The 15,092-nt window shown below is 38.9% G+C and overlaps 1 protein-coding gene across 14 annotated transcripts in view; it reads left to right on the top strand.

Moving 5' to 3' along the window:
• The first annotated feature begins 8,891 nt into the window (after positions 1–8,891).
• The window catches only part of LOC148224620 (uncharacterized), a 319,037-nt gene continuing 312,836 nt past the window's right edge, over positions 8,892–15,092 (top strand). For 2 of the 14 annotated variants that reach the window (XR_015800107.1, XR_015800074.1), the window contains exons 1-2: positions 9,595–11,394; positions 12,726–12,826. The gene's annotated coding sequence lies outside the window, so the exon portion shown is untranslated. Of the gene's footprint in view, positions 11,395–12,725; positions 12,827–15,092 lie in introns of all 14 variants that reach the window. The other 12 variants (XM_088157780.1, XR_015800147.1, XR_015800092.1 and 9 more) reach the window with 12 other exon arrangements.

Here is a 15,092-nt window from a genome sequence, read left to right as displayed (position 1 = left end):
AGAGTGGCATGTCAGCATGTTCTGAGCTAATGTGCAGCCAGCTATTGGTTCCACTTGCAGGGCTGACAAGCAGAGGGCAGGCAGGGTTGAGTTGCTCCTTGGGGAAGGGAGGGCAGGGAATTCTCTGTATCCCTGCTCTGCAGTGGCAGAGGTGCAGGAGAGGAAGGTGGTGCAGGTTCTCAGTGTGCCCAGGTAGCTCCTGCTTTACGTTCTCCATCATTTCCTGCTCATGGAACCAGCTGAGATTTTACAAGGAGGCTGAAAGAAGAAATAGAACTCTCACAAAGAAAGTGCTTTATTTTCTCCTTTGATGTTCTTTTGCCTTTGTGTTTGCCACTCTTGGGGCATGTATTGCATTTCTTCTTCACACAGACTGCAAGGGGTTCCCCTGAGATGCATATTACAGAGTACTGAGAATGGCTGGCCAAACTGGAGGGAAGGGGGTGTGTGTTAAAAGCTACAAAATAGAATAATATTCTTTCTGGGCACATTGGAAAGTATCGTTAGTTTTCTACAGTTACTGGACCAGCTCTGTTGGCGACTTTTTAATTCTTGATAATTTAAGTAGCCGTCAGTGTTTGTGCTTTTGTACCACTCAGTCCCACGTGTGCAAGACCAAAATAGCCCTACATGAACATGTCAGAGATAACTGAGATGTTTAGATATCATGACTTGTGGTCAAAGTTACAGAGATGGATGAATTTGTTTTGCTGTAGCATGTCTACAAGAGCTTTCCTGCAGGCATTTCTCCTTACCCAATGTGCTTTAGGACTTGTGAAATTTTCTTTTTTTCCCAATGTGCTGTGTATGAGGTCATTGGGCAAGAAGATAGATGTGTGTTTATTCGAAGTTGCCCTATGAAATAGGAGCCAACATACAGAAGAAAGTCTCTCTGTTATTCAGTTTTCATACAACAAGGAGTTTAAACCCCCCAACTCTCAAGACCCATTACATTTTTCTTTCTTGCCATCATAATTACTTTTCCACGGCTTGTAAGTTACTCTGCAAGAGCTGGAGACATGAGGCCAGCACGGAGCCATTTGTGTTCATGCTAAAGTGCTGCCATTTGATGGATTTAATTAACACAGCAGCTGCTCCATGCTTGCTGCTCCCCGTCCTGCTGTCTGGAGCAAAGCTGATGCTCTGCTGGCTCCAGAGAGCTCAGCCTGACTTGCCCAGCCGTGTCACACCGCGTTTTGCTGGCAGCACGTCACAGGGCTGTCATGCTTCTGGTGCTGAGCTTTTTCCATGGTTCCACTTCCAAATGCTTTGCTGAGAAGCATCAGGAACTTTCTTCAGCTGCACATCGTAGTCACTGTGAAATATTCAGAGAGAAGACTGCCAAAAGTCAAGGATGGAGATAATGCATGCAGTAGTAGCACTCAGTGATAACACTTGGTTCTTATATCTTTGTTCTTTTTATGCAAATTTGCCACATTCCACCTCGAGTGAGAAACGTGTAGCTATGGAATTGCAGGCTGAGATACGAAATTTTTCTTAATGGAGTACCTACTGTGGTGGAAGAAGTAAAATACAAAGGGCAATTTTCTTCATATAAACTCAAAACCCCTGGTACTTAGCCTGCCCTTACATTATTTCCAGCTATATTGTTGTGTTGTTGCAGAGCCAAAGCATGCACTAAATTGTTTTCTTGTCATTATAATCCTTGTTCTCATTAGTTGTACTATGTGTTAAAACTAGCATAGTGCAGTTCTATCCCCCCTCACATATCAAGGCTTGTAAGTCTTCTGTGTGGTTCATTCAGCAGATTTGTGCTGTAATGGAAACGTTCACTGGGAATATGTAGTTGTGTCCTGCACAGTCTGAAATGATGCACACTTGGAAAAAATCTTAATGTGATATGTTGTCTTGAGAGGTTATAAAAGCATGAAAAATAGATTGCTGCCCTATTCCTCCTCTGAAAGATTGATTATACGCTTCTTGGAAATGTGGTTTCAATTTTGGACAGCCAAGTCGTGGTTTATGAGCAGGTACCCCAGAGCAAACCCAACCCTGCAGCAATTGGACCTGACACTCACTTGAGGTGGGGAGGGACACAAGGCCTGGGGATGTGTAGTCTCATCATCACCTTCTGGCTTGTGTTAGAAAATGTTCTTGAAACCCCAGCTGAGAGAAAAATTCTGCTGCTAGTGAAGTAAAATCAGTGATGGTAAGAGTGAATAATGATCTTGAATATCTTTAAATTTTAAAAGACAGAGTGAAGAAAGATGTGTCCTCCCCAGTGTAGGGAAAGGAAGTTGAGCAGAAATAAAAGAAGGGTAAGGTTGGGCCATGTGTTTGAGGACTGTGTTTCTATTTGGGGTGGTGTCTCCCTTCTAGAATCGCAAGCTTCTAGTGAAGCTGGTTGAACGTTCCTTCTTTCCCACTCAGGAAAACTGGAAATATGTTTAAAACCAAAAAGTCTTGAGCATGTGCTGTCAAGTCAGTCTTCATTTGCTCCTCCTAAAAGATCAGACAGAACAGTTGCTGTCTATAATCCGGGATTGGCACAAATAAGAGTGTATGAATAGACATATATGTATGAATATGTTTGTGTGCTTATTGGGATTATTTCTCCACAAATGAGAAAATGGAATATGTTGTGTGTTCAGAAAAAGGCAAAACCCTTCAGACTCGCATTTTAACAAGTCCTGGATGGCTGTAGGCTGCCACTCCAGCAGATGTGTTCACAAGGGCTTGGTAGTTCCACCTTGAAAGCTGATAATCAATATTATAGTTCAAAGCTACTCAAGCCTCTGCAAGCACACGGCCTTAAAATAACCTTAAAGATTTTTGTTTGTTTGTTTTGAATTCTGAAAAATTAATACTTTTAAATAGTAATGAACCATATAAAAAGCATAAAAGAAACTGAAAAAAATCTATAGAGATCATAGGTCAAATGCAAGTGTCCAGGTTTTAGAGAGCTGAGTGGAGCCAACATTCTCCAGAATCTTAGTTACCGTGGGTATTTGATACGTTCACATCACAAGTATTGAATAATATTGTCACTTTATAAAGAAAGTGTTATTTATGATTTAGTTGAAAGCAGAATAAAACTCATTATAGGGTAACTGTAACATCAAAGTCAATTAAAATTCACTTTATTATGCTGATATAAAAACTACTGGAGTGAGTGCACCATAGGGAATTGTTCACCTATTAGCCAGTTCTGTGCTAAATGGAATTTTAAAAAAGCTATTTTGGGGGGATAAATGCTAAAGATAAAAGTGGACTTAAGCTGTCATTTTCAGCTTCTAATTTGTACCTTTTTTCCTCTCTGTTAAAGCCTTTGTGTTCCAAGTGAAGTAAGATTCCAGAGGTCAGAAGTGTTTTCTGTGTGGCTTTTTGCATGGCTACCACGGATCACTGTTTGCACAAACAGCAGCAGCCACTTGGATACCAATGCAAAACACCCTTGCTCAAATGACCATTTAGTGGCAACTCGTCCTAGTATCCAGCTTTTAGTCCTTATTTAGTTATACTTCTCCTGAAGGAAGAAGAGGGGAAGAGTCTTTCTGTCATCACTCATGTCAGAATGAGCTCCTTTCCAGTCCTTTTAGTCCTGTTTCAGATTGCACAGGATATTGTGAGTTGGAAGGGGCCCACAGTTATCAATCAGCAAGTCCAGCTCTTATGTGTATGGCCTGGGCTGGGATCAAAACCACAACCTTGGTGTTATTACCACAGTGCTCTGCCCAGCTGAGCTAATCTCAGGGTCTCCTAGTAAATCAAACCACTGTGCTAGCTCCTCTTGGGAACAGGTGGAATAAAGAAATCCACTATAAAAACTCCCATCCCATGATCCTTGGGAAGTTGAGAGGAAACAGAATTGAGTGGAGAGTTGCTGGCATGGTACTGATGATGCTGCAGAAACCAGAGACTCACCGGAGATGCTTTCACACAGGGGATGCTTCCTTGTAAAAACATCTTCAGCACTGCACAATTGCAGTGATAAAATCATAGTAATTGCAATTAATAGTAAGGCCCATTGCCCCACCAGGACTCCAGGGACTGATGAGTAAGGAGGATGAGCCTTAGCAGCCTTTAGCCCTGACAGGTTTTGGTGCCAAGTGCTCCTTGTAAAGTAATAGTAGTAATATTGAAGAAAGTTGTTACCATTTTGCTTTACAAACCAGTGCTGAATGTACTCCTTTAAATCTCTCCTCCAGTCTTTGAAGCTAAATGCCCTGCTTGATTTGAAAGTGGAGGAAACAAGTAGGGTTTGAATACTAGTTTTAGAAATCCTGTTCTTTCTATAATCATGGAAGGCAGACAGCAACATTAAACACACGCCATTAAAAACATGACTTTATTTTCTTTTCTCTGGTGCAGTCCCAACTCTCTTTCTAAAGTCCTTTCAGCACTTTGAGGAAAACTTTTAAGTGCCAGAAAAATGCAAGCACAAGGTAAAAAGTGTTAATAAAAGGAGTACCAAAACTGGGAAAATGTGTAACAGCAGTAATATGAAACTATGAATATATTGCCGCTGTGTTTTCTATACCTGGTACTCTGATTACTATTACTTATTACTTATACAAGATTATATTTCTTACTGTGAGAAAATAAATGCTATTACTTTCTATTAGAAGCGAATGAAGCACTGAGGTTTGTAACTCTCATTTCTGCAAAATAATTTCGATCTCCAGTCATACCCCACCTTTTTTTTTTTTTGGTTGTTGTTTTGTTTGGGTGAGAGTTTTTGATTTGTTTTTTTGGGGGTTTGTTGGTTTGGTTTGGTTTGGTTTTGGTTTTTACAGCTGTCTGTCTCCAAAGTATAAATTTTTACATGATCAGGTTGCTTTTGTTTGGCTTAGGCATTTAAGTATTGTGAAAAAAATGGAGACAAGTGGTGAAGAATGAGTACTAATGATTGCTACATTTATGTCTGTGCCTTTCACATTTTCTTTTTAATTTAAGGTGAGCTTTCAAAAGAGACAATACTTCAGTAAACACCTTAGCATTATTGACATTGGGGAACAAAACTAAATTACCTTAAACCTTTGAAAATCCAAATGTTTTCTAGAAGATGAAGAAGTGTTTAAGCAATAGGAAGCATGAAAACTATCTGTTCTTCCTTTGAAAACAAGAATGTGATCTATAATTGCTTTCATAAATTTGTTCCTCTTACATAGATCTGCAAGTTTTGATACCTAAACAATGTGAGTGTACTGTTTTATGGTGTTCACATGGATGTGCATATCTCCTAACAATAATGGAGTGCTGTACTGTTTTAAATACTGATTTTTTTTTAACTGTTCACTAGGGCATCTGAAAGTCAGACTTGAACTGTGCTTTTAAATACTGACTTTTCAGAGCCTCAGTCAATCTTTTAAGGAAATTGAGGAATTTTATCACATAGGCTTGGAAACACTGTACTCTTAATATGTCTACAATATTGTGTTTTACTACTAGTTCAAAGATCTGATAATCCTATTCTTTAAATAAGGGTTTGGGGTGTTTTGGGGTTTTTTTTGTTTTGTTTTGTTTTTTTCCCCCCCAGAGGACTGAGGAGACACTAAGAAAAAAATGAGCAGCTTTAATAGATGAAAGTTTACTCTTCTGATAAGTATATTTTCTTGCTCATCTGATATGAAGCAAGTGTTCATTAGCAGTGTAAACAGCCAGTTTTTGTTCTCATATGCTTCAGGTTAAATATCTTATGGATATTTTTCGCTAATAAAAGATGAAACTGGGCATTCCTTGATCCTACATTACAAAACATTTGCCTGTTCAACAGGCAGAGACTTCAGAATATACCTGCATGATTTCTGGGAAGTTAGAACTGCTTCAGAGCATTTGCAATGAATCAGTGAAACTGATGGTATTAAAATAAATTTGGTTAAGTTTCTGCTATAAGCAAACATTTTAAAATGTTTTTATTACATCATCTCAAGGCTTAAGATTGTATAACATATAGCCACAATTGTTTAATTGTTGGCGTCCCTCCAAATACTTCATAAGGTGTCACATGCTTTGGTTCAGTTTCCAGAAAAAGACTCCTCTTCCTAAATGTGTTAGGTGGTGATGAGATTGTGTGATCTAATTTCTTCAGTCTTTCTCTCCAGCTGAATTCTTTGCTCTATGGGGTACTTTTCTTGTTGAGATGGAGATAAATGAGTCCTATAAATCCAGGAGAGCTTTAGCCCTGCTGTAGCCCTGGAAAGAAATGCCTGCTGGCTCTGTAGGTCCCAAGGCTGCAGGCTGCTGGAAGCTGGGAGCAAACAGTAGAGCAAAAATCATGGTGTACTTGCCTGTGTTACCCCTAGGACAGCATTTGGGACAGGATATGGGTCTGGAAGAGCTGTTGACTCTGGCCAGTAGAGCCCTTTTAATGTTGTTGTTAACTGAGGGGTCTGAGCTGTCTTGCCTGCCTTATTGTGCAATGTGGACTTTTGTGGCAGGTCCTCTGACACACCTTGGAATCCTCCTGGAAGGGCTGGGGTGGGAAGCCTCCCTGCACCTTCTGTGGCTGTCCTTTGCCCATTTCTTCAAGAGCAGGTGCACCTGTGCTCAGTCTTCCATGCAATTTGCTGAGCCTCCATCAACAAGTAAAAACCAATCCCAAAAAGGTGCTTGGATAGGGGAAGAAGAGAAAGTAATTAAATTGAGAAACTTCTGTACCAACTGTGCTTTGCAGTGCCTCTCAGTATAAAGTATTTTTTTGTCTTTTTCCTGTCTAAACTAAGGCTGAAATTTAATTTTAATATCTTCTGGTCATGCAATACCCTGGGAATGTAAAACAGCCTGTATTAGGCATGTACAAATTGTAGACCTGCTTAGTCTGAGTGAGTTTTAACTTCATTATGCTAGTACAGAATAATTAGCAGAAAACCAAAATGCAATTTTGTCTAAAAGAATGGCAGTTCTGGGGCTTTACCTCACCTACAGCCTTGCAAGGCTTTTAGTGTCCTGTCAAGCAATATGTCAGAGCAGGAATGTTGAGTGCATTCATTTTTTACTTCAGTTCTTTTCTTACAGGAGCTCAAGTGACTCCACTGAAATTCTGGCATTTATCACAGACAAAATTAGGTCAGAAGAGAGCACAGAGGTACTGAACTGAAAAGAGATTAATTCATCTTTAGAAGAAAACAGAAAGTCTCAAACTGCAAACTTGGGTTCAATTTGTCTCTTCCACGTAAGGTAAGACTTTTCCTAAGGGATTTTCCAGGCAAGCTGATGGTGTCTTTGATATAAAGGTACTATTAAGTTTTGTAGGAAGAATATTAATAATTTTTTGTTAAGCTACATAACTTAAAGTAACTGAAGAACTTTTACCAGAAGCAAACAAAAGCAGCCTAGGGAAGACTCTGTCCCAGTTTGGTCTTGTGGTTGGTGTCCAGTTGAGGAAGTTGCTGAGCACGTTTAGGTAGCAGCAAGAGTGGTAGGATTTATTTCTCATCATTAATTGCAGGACCCCAGTACTTGTATTCTGGTTACTGCCAGTCTGGTGATAAAGGTGATAGATAAAATCTGATTGCATGTATGACTGGCTGGTGGTGTGATATTATCTGATGTGAAAAATTGCAGCTTTCCAATTTGCATTTAAGGAAATGAATGTTAGCATCTTTGCTGTAGAACATGTTCCTTGATTGCATAGGCTGTTACAATGTAGATAAGGTTTGCAGTTTTTGCTGGGCCTGATGGAATATGTAAATACAGAAATATCATATTCCCTCTTGAAGAAGATGCCCCTAGTTTTACCTAAATATCTTTCAGAACACATTGGTGCATTTGCCACTTGCTCTTCTTCTCATGTATATCTGATTTACCCAGATTTTTTTTTCTAGATGAATTCTTGTCTAAAAGCTTTTGCAAGCAATTAATTCTCCTGTGAATTCACTGTCTAAAGCCGTAACACTATTGCCTCTATCAATAAACTGGATAACTCCAGATTTATCTGTTATTTATGATACAAACCCCCCAGTAATTATTGAAAACTTTCTTTCAACTAACCTACAACTCTGCAAGAAAGGAAATTGTGATTCACACCATACAGCACTACAACAAACATTTGATAGTCCTGGTGAATCAGAGTCTTTTGCAGCAGAGGGGATGTGGGGAAGAAGATTGGAAAGAGCAGGCAGGATACACAGGAGATGGTTTCTGACAATTTTTCTAGTGGTAATAATGTGTTACATCATGTACTGTGTACTAGTTACAATAAAAATATTTAAATCCAGCATGAAGAAAGTCAGGAAAACACGTGGTTCCAGATGTTCTGTGATTTGTATCAAATCAAGGTTATGAAGAGAGTCCACATAGTCCAAGTGAAAATAGAAGAAAATTTCTCATTTGGACCTTAATACTGATTCCTCATAGTTGGGGTTAAGTATAGTGATGTTTAGAAAACTACATAGACCTATTTTGAATACAAAATAGATATTAATTAAAAAAAAAAAAGTCTATTTCAATGAAGATCTTGTTTTCACTTATCTCTTAACAAAACGGTGTGGGAGTGTACTGCTGCTATGCAAAATGTATTTCACAAAAGCAGTAGGTGTATAAGAACTTCTTTTATTACCAAGTCATTTCTAATAATAGCTTAACTTTTGATACTCCTGATATTACAAATATTTTTCATAAATGTTTTATAACAAATTGTCAAATCCTTATGTAAAAGCATTTACTGTTTTTGCATCCATATCTTGGGGTGGGAGACATTAACTTTTTTAGCTAATTTAAGAATTATTATTCTCATTTAGCACATCCCGTGGTAAAGTCAGATTCTGAAAGGTAAGGACAGACTTTTTATAAGGTTGGTAAATCAAAGTTAGTCTGTCAAGATCCTACTGTTATTGCTAGAACATTTAATTAACCAGCTTCTAAAGAATTACCACATCTGCATATGAGAAGAATAAATCACTGAGGTAGAAAGCACAAGACCTTCTTAATGTCCTTGTAAATAACATGGAAAATCTGAAGATTTGCCTGGAAGCTGTTGTAAAAGAAAAATCTAGTTTAATGTACTGACCTGATTCTGTTCCTCCTGGTAACCTTGCTATAAGGTTTTAAGTCAGATGGAGCATATCTGAGGACGTAATAGAAAGCAGAATAGATAATGAAATGTTTTAAATGAAATGCAGAAAAATATTGGTAACTTTTGGTTTGGGGTTGGGATTTTATTCTTCTTGTTGGGGTTTTTGGCCTTTCAAGCATGGCAAATGATTTTAGAACATAAGTATGCACATCAAAGTATATTTGTTTTCATATGCTGTCACTTAAATTTAAAAAAGAAAAGCTGTGGTTTTGTGCATTTGCATACATATGTATGAGTGTATACATGCATTATATTTCATTGACATGGAAGATAATGATTGTTTTCTTAAGGATAACAGATTGCATTTTAACACAAGCTTTAAGAACTTAATGATTGTTTTCTATCTATTCCTACCCCAAATTGATGCAGCTATTATTTTCTTCAGATTTAAAGAAAAGAAATACTTAAGATGAAGAAAAGGTAACTTAAAGTATCAGCCTTGTAAGGTATCAGAGCCTAAAAATAGGACTGAGAAAATTAAGCTGTGTGTCTCGCTAAGCAATAGTATATTTTTGAAGAATATGATAATGGAGAATTACAATAGCTCAAACTACTTTCTCTGATACAAAATGCTAGAGCATTTCTCTTTGAAATGCTCCCGAAGCTGCAGTTGCTCAAGGGCTATAAGGGGCAATCATTTGAGACAAGGACAAGTCAAATGTCTCTTTTGAAGTGCCAAATTATATTTTTTCAAGCAGTATTCTCAAAATGAAAGATAAAAGTTCAGAGTCTTTTGCAGGAGAACTTCAGTGCAATGTGCACTTTGGAGGAAAGTCACTGCGGTTTAAGTGTGAAGTGATAAGGACTTTTTGCTGCACTAAATGAAAGAGCAGGACTTCAAAGTTCAGTGTTTGTCTTGCAACAATTGCCAGTTTCTGATGTCCAGACTCTGCAGTGAGGTTGATCTTTGCTCTCAAAATGACTCATTCTGTCTCAGAGGTTGAAATTGTCAGGGAGAAACCATACCCCCCCTAAAGCTGAATTCTGGCTTTCATTTCAGAAGACTGCTTCCAGGTAGGAATTGTCAGCATGCCTGCACAGCTCTGCCTTGTACAAGTGGAGCCGATGGGAAATTTTCTGGTTTAAGTAACCTGATCTGATTCATAAGAAATGTTCCTTACCACCCTTTGGGTGAGTGAAAGAGGAGAAGAGAGAAAGGTTGGGCTGTCGAGTAGCAAGTTACACGATTGTGAAAGCTCCTACCAGGAAGCTGAGGTTCATGTTGAGGTTTCTGCCTTGCCTGCATGAGTGGAGGGGCTCCCCAGCCACCAGCTGTCCAGGCAGAGTCTTCTTGCACTGTTTATACAAAGTGGGATAGCTCCAACAGAGCCAGAGGTGCTTCCTCCAAAATAACTGGTGATCAGGTTATAGCTTTGGGATCTTGGACACCAGAGTTCAAAACCTCCTAATAAATCACTGAGGAGAATTTGCTTTTGGAACAGCTTGAACACAATGTTTCTCTGTCAGGTAAAATCACACTCTGAGCAAATCGGATGTGTCTCTATGCCTCTGTCTCAGAAGGCCAAATGAGCCCTGAGAGCCAGGGTGTTCTGAATCTGGAGCCATAATTGTGAATTAATAGCAAAATTTGAAACTCCTTGATTTCTCTCCTGATGAGACTCTTGTTGTTTAACTACCGACCTTCCACAGGACTTCTCTGTTAGTTTGTAGGGAAGTCTGCAATAACACCACATGGGTATTGCTGACAGGGTGAAAGGGGCGTGTGACCACATGACCCTCTCTTATCTCCCTCCTTGCTCTTGCAGAATGCTTGCTAAATGCCAGGCACTGCTGCCATCACCTGCTAGGAGTGAATCAGGGTTGTGGGGGGTGTTAGACTGTCTGTGAGATCCCAGCTTTGCCCTGAAAGGTATGGAGGTAATGAGGGAACTGGAAAAGGAGGGAAGTGCTAAAGACGGCAAAGTACAGATCACTTAACTATTATCCCACATACAGTGAATTAAAAATTCCTGCCTAAAATAAGGGTGGTCTCCACTAAGTGAGTCACAAATTGGCTGGCTAAATAGAGGATGTCTGCATGATAGTGAACTTCTGTGAACTGACTCTTATTTCAGTCAGTGGGACTCACTATCTTCCCATAGATCAATCTGTTGCAAGACATCCATGTGACTTTAACCTTATTCTCTTGTTTTCTTCATTGCAACCTCCTTACTTTATTCCCTTACTGTCCACTCCAGGCCTCTAATCAAACTGCTGCCACCTGCCCCTTGCCTCCTTGTCTGCCCTGCCTGTGCTACTGCTTTCAAGGGCCACTTAGTGCATCAGAGGGATGCAGCACCTCTCCTATGCAGAAATGCTGAGTGAATTGGGATTGTTCAGCCTGGGAAGACTCTGAGGTAAACTAATTTCAGACTTCTGTCTGAAGGGAGCCTACAGAAAGGATGAGAACTGTTTGCAAGAATATGTAGTGACTGCACAAGGGGGAATGGCTTCAAACTGACAGAAAGTAGGTTTAGACCAGATATTAGGAAATAATTCTTTGCTATATGAGGCACTGGAAAAGATTGTCCAGGGGATTTGTGGATGCCCTATCCCTGGCAGTGTTCAAGGCCAGGTTGCATGGATCTCTCAGCCTTGGGTTCTGTTCTAGTGACAGATGTCCTTCCCCCTGGCAGGGGAGGGGTGTTGGAACAAGATGAGTTTTAAGGTCCCTTCCCATCCAAACTATGAAATCAGATTCAACAAGATTTGCCCATCCTGTACCCAGGGTCTGTGTTCAGGTATGCTTCAGTGATTGCAACAAAATTAAATTAAATTATTGAAATTTAAGTTGCAGAGAATTTATAGATCAGTTGGGCTTTCTGTCTTGCTAAGGAAGGCCTATTTGGAAAATTGCCTTTAAATATTTTTAAATGTCAAAATATACACTTAGATGAAGACAAAAGCATGTATTCCAGAACATATTGGAAAAATAAAACCTGGTGCAGTAAATGCAGTTTTCTAACATATGAGGATAAAGGCAGCACTGTTGTCTGCACGTGCAGTGTGTGTGATTGCAGGACTGTAACCAGTTCAAGGTTACTGGGACCACAGAGCCCAGCGTTCTATCCTTGGTAGTTGCCAGTGCTGGCTGCTGAAGGAACAAAGTGTATCTTATCAGCAAACAGTAAAACTTCCCAGGAATATTTCCCTAACCTTCAACCATTTGTAGTTCAGGAACTTTATGAACTAAGGGTAGTGACTCTGCAGTGAAAAAACAAATAGCTACACATTGAGTATTTGTAGTGAGGGAGTGAATACTCATTTAGCGAATGTTATATGAGCACATAAAGAAAGTCTGTTCAGTCTGCATATATGAATGAGATGAGAAATTAATTTCCCCATTTCCTGCCTTATGAATGTTTTACTTAAGAACATTTGTCCTATTTTTACTGAAGTTCTGAAAACAAGGGTGAAGTCCCATGGTAACGAGCGATTTGATAGGGGAAATCAAAGAGTCATATTTAAAAAAAAAAAAAGTTAAGAAGTGTTCTGGATATTATGAACAGTATTTCCCATTCCTATTGCAACTCTGGTGTTTAAAGGTGAGCAAATTCTCTTAAATGAATGACCAGGCCCCAAGATTTATAGGTGAATTGGTTCTCCATTACTAGGGCATTTAATCCATCATATAAGACAATAGCATAGAAGTGAGGATGACCAATTATTTTATGTGATTTCATTGTAGGCACTGATACACATCTCTGGAGAATACTTCCAAGCCTCTTGAATAGCTATTTCATGCAAAATTTCCTCATGTGCTATCTCTAAGAATCTTCTGACAAATAGGTATCTATTTTTAGTTCACTACTGTTAAAGCTTTTACATAAAAATATTCAACACAGAACTATTTCTTAGTTGTTATTGTTGTTATTGCAGAGATGCAATGAAAAGTAATAAGTGGAGATTAATTTTGGGATTTTTTGCAGAGCAAGATGTAGAAAATGCGTGTAATTTAATTCCTAATGCAAATCTTCCTGTATATTGATAATTTCATAATTATATAATTGCAACTCTTTCTGTATATCAGCACACGATCACTTTTGTGATCCAGTTTTATACCATGGTACTTAAAATTCAAACGTTAAAGATCATAGTAAGAATATTCTGGGAATCTGGTGCTTTCAGCTCTGAACAAACACTTGGAAAGTCTGTTGAGGAAATCTTTTTTAGAGATGCCTGGAGATCTTTCCACCTTAGCCTATCTGGAATCTGAATCTTATCTATCAGGAAGAAGATTTACTCCAGGCCTCGCTTCAATGGTGGCTATTTATACATTAGTCTCTGGTCTAAAATGTAGTAGTAATATTAGAATTTAAATGAGTTTAAATTATCTTTCCTTCCTGCATGGGGATGGCAAAAGACCAGCTCCTCCTGCCAGCAATCCTCACAGATCCACCAGTTTTCATCTCCTGACTGCATACTAGTGCAGGATGGAAAACACTCCTGGTGGGAAGGGTGTTCACTTGGATTGTAAGAGTGTATTGTAAGATGTTCATGTGTCTAGAATCCAGTTGTTTCAGTGCCTAAGAAAATGGCCTAAATGTGATTCCCTTTCCATGAAGGAAAGATGCTGTTGACTTCCACTTCTCTGAGTGTCACAGGTAGAGATTCCCGTGTCTGTTCAGGTTTACTCCTTCATCAGCCTTTTGAACTCATGTGTGCCTCAATTCTAGTTCTTGACTTTTTTTCTCCCTTTAGGTACCTCAATTGTCAGTAGATTTGGCCTTCAGTCTACTGTGATAACTCTTTGTCATGACAAAGTCCCTCTCCTCACACTTCAGAGTCATTTTGTGAACTCATGTAGATGTGATCAATTGATGTTAAATTTGTGTGGTTAATTTCCGTATTACCAGAACCTCTTGTGGCTGATTCATTTGTGACTGTTAAGTTTCTGTCAGTGAAGAATTTCAGACGAATACAGGAAAGCTATAACACTTAGAGACCTGTGAGGTGATGTGGATGGTATGAGGCTGTAGTGTTCCCATTGCTATGGTTGTTTGCCAATCTCCTATCTTCTCTAATTGGAGCATAACAGCCGTGGTCATTTATCATTAAGCATTGCAACATCAGTCTCTGGCCTTTTGCTGAACTCTGAAGAATTGTGACTTTTCTTTGAACTCTCAGCTTTTAGTTCCACTGACCCTATGGCCCATTTATAACTGCTGTGCCATTTATCACTCTGGGGCTTAGAAATATGGTTGGGGGGAAAGACTCAAGTGCAATCATTCACACCTATGGTCTCTTTGTATTTGGACTTCACAGTTTCTGTGTAGTGTAACTGATAGGGAGAGATTAGTTACAAAACTGTAATTCCATTGAAGGATTGTGATAATACCCTACCATAAACTGTATATGATGCTCAAGAGGTTTGACATCATTGGAGTTCTGAGATTAAGTTACAGCACCTACTATTAGTCTCTGTCAGTATCTGTTTTAGGGTTTTTGCAACCCCAGTGTGAAATATAGGGTATTTTCTGAGTTAAGAGACTTGCTGTTGCATTAATCGTCTCAGAGTCCTGTTAGTAGTTAAACTATAGCATGACATAAAACAGATTTGGTACAAAAAGACAGAAATATTTATTTTTCCATGCTACAGAAGAATTCTCTGTACTGACTACTAACAAGGTCTTGAGATATCAGTTTAAATCAGAACTTCTTTGGCATGTTAACTGTTTTGTGTTCTGAAGAAAAAAAAAGCAAGCAGCATGTAAAACTCAGAAAGTTACTGGTGACCCTGAAGTATCATTTCTGGAAAGAAATCAGTGTATACTTTACAAGCAAAACAAACTGACTCCTTTTTGTTCTTTACATTACCCTTTCCCTGTACAGCTTCTGTTATTTATATGCACACACTTACTGTTCCTGTGCCCTTAGGAAACTATGGCTTCTCCTTCCTTAAGCTTTCCTTTACATGTTTCTTATATCTGATTTTATTTCATTCTCCCTCCCCCTACCTTTTCTTGCAAATTTATCCATCACTTATGGGAGAAAATACTGAGTATGCTGTGCTTTAATATGATTTTGGCCAAAGAATGCTTATTTTTAAAGTGAT

The sequence above is a fragment of the Sturnus vulgaris genome, chromosome 2, assembly GCF_052056855.1.
Source record: "Sturnus vulgaris isolate bStuVul1 chromosome 2, bStuVul1.hap1, whole genome shotgun sequence".
Lineage (NCBI taxonomy): Eukaryota > Metazoa > Chordata > Aves > Passeriformes > Sturnidae > Sturnus > Sturnus vulgaris.
Note: the sequence above shows the minus strand (reverse complement) of the source record. Positions and strands in the feature narration are given on the sequence as shown.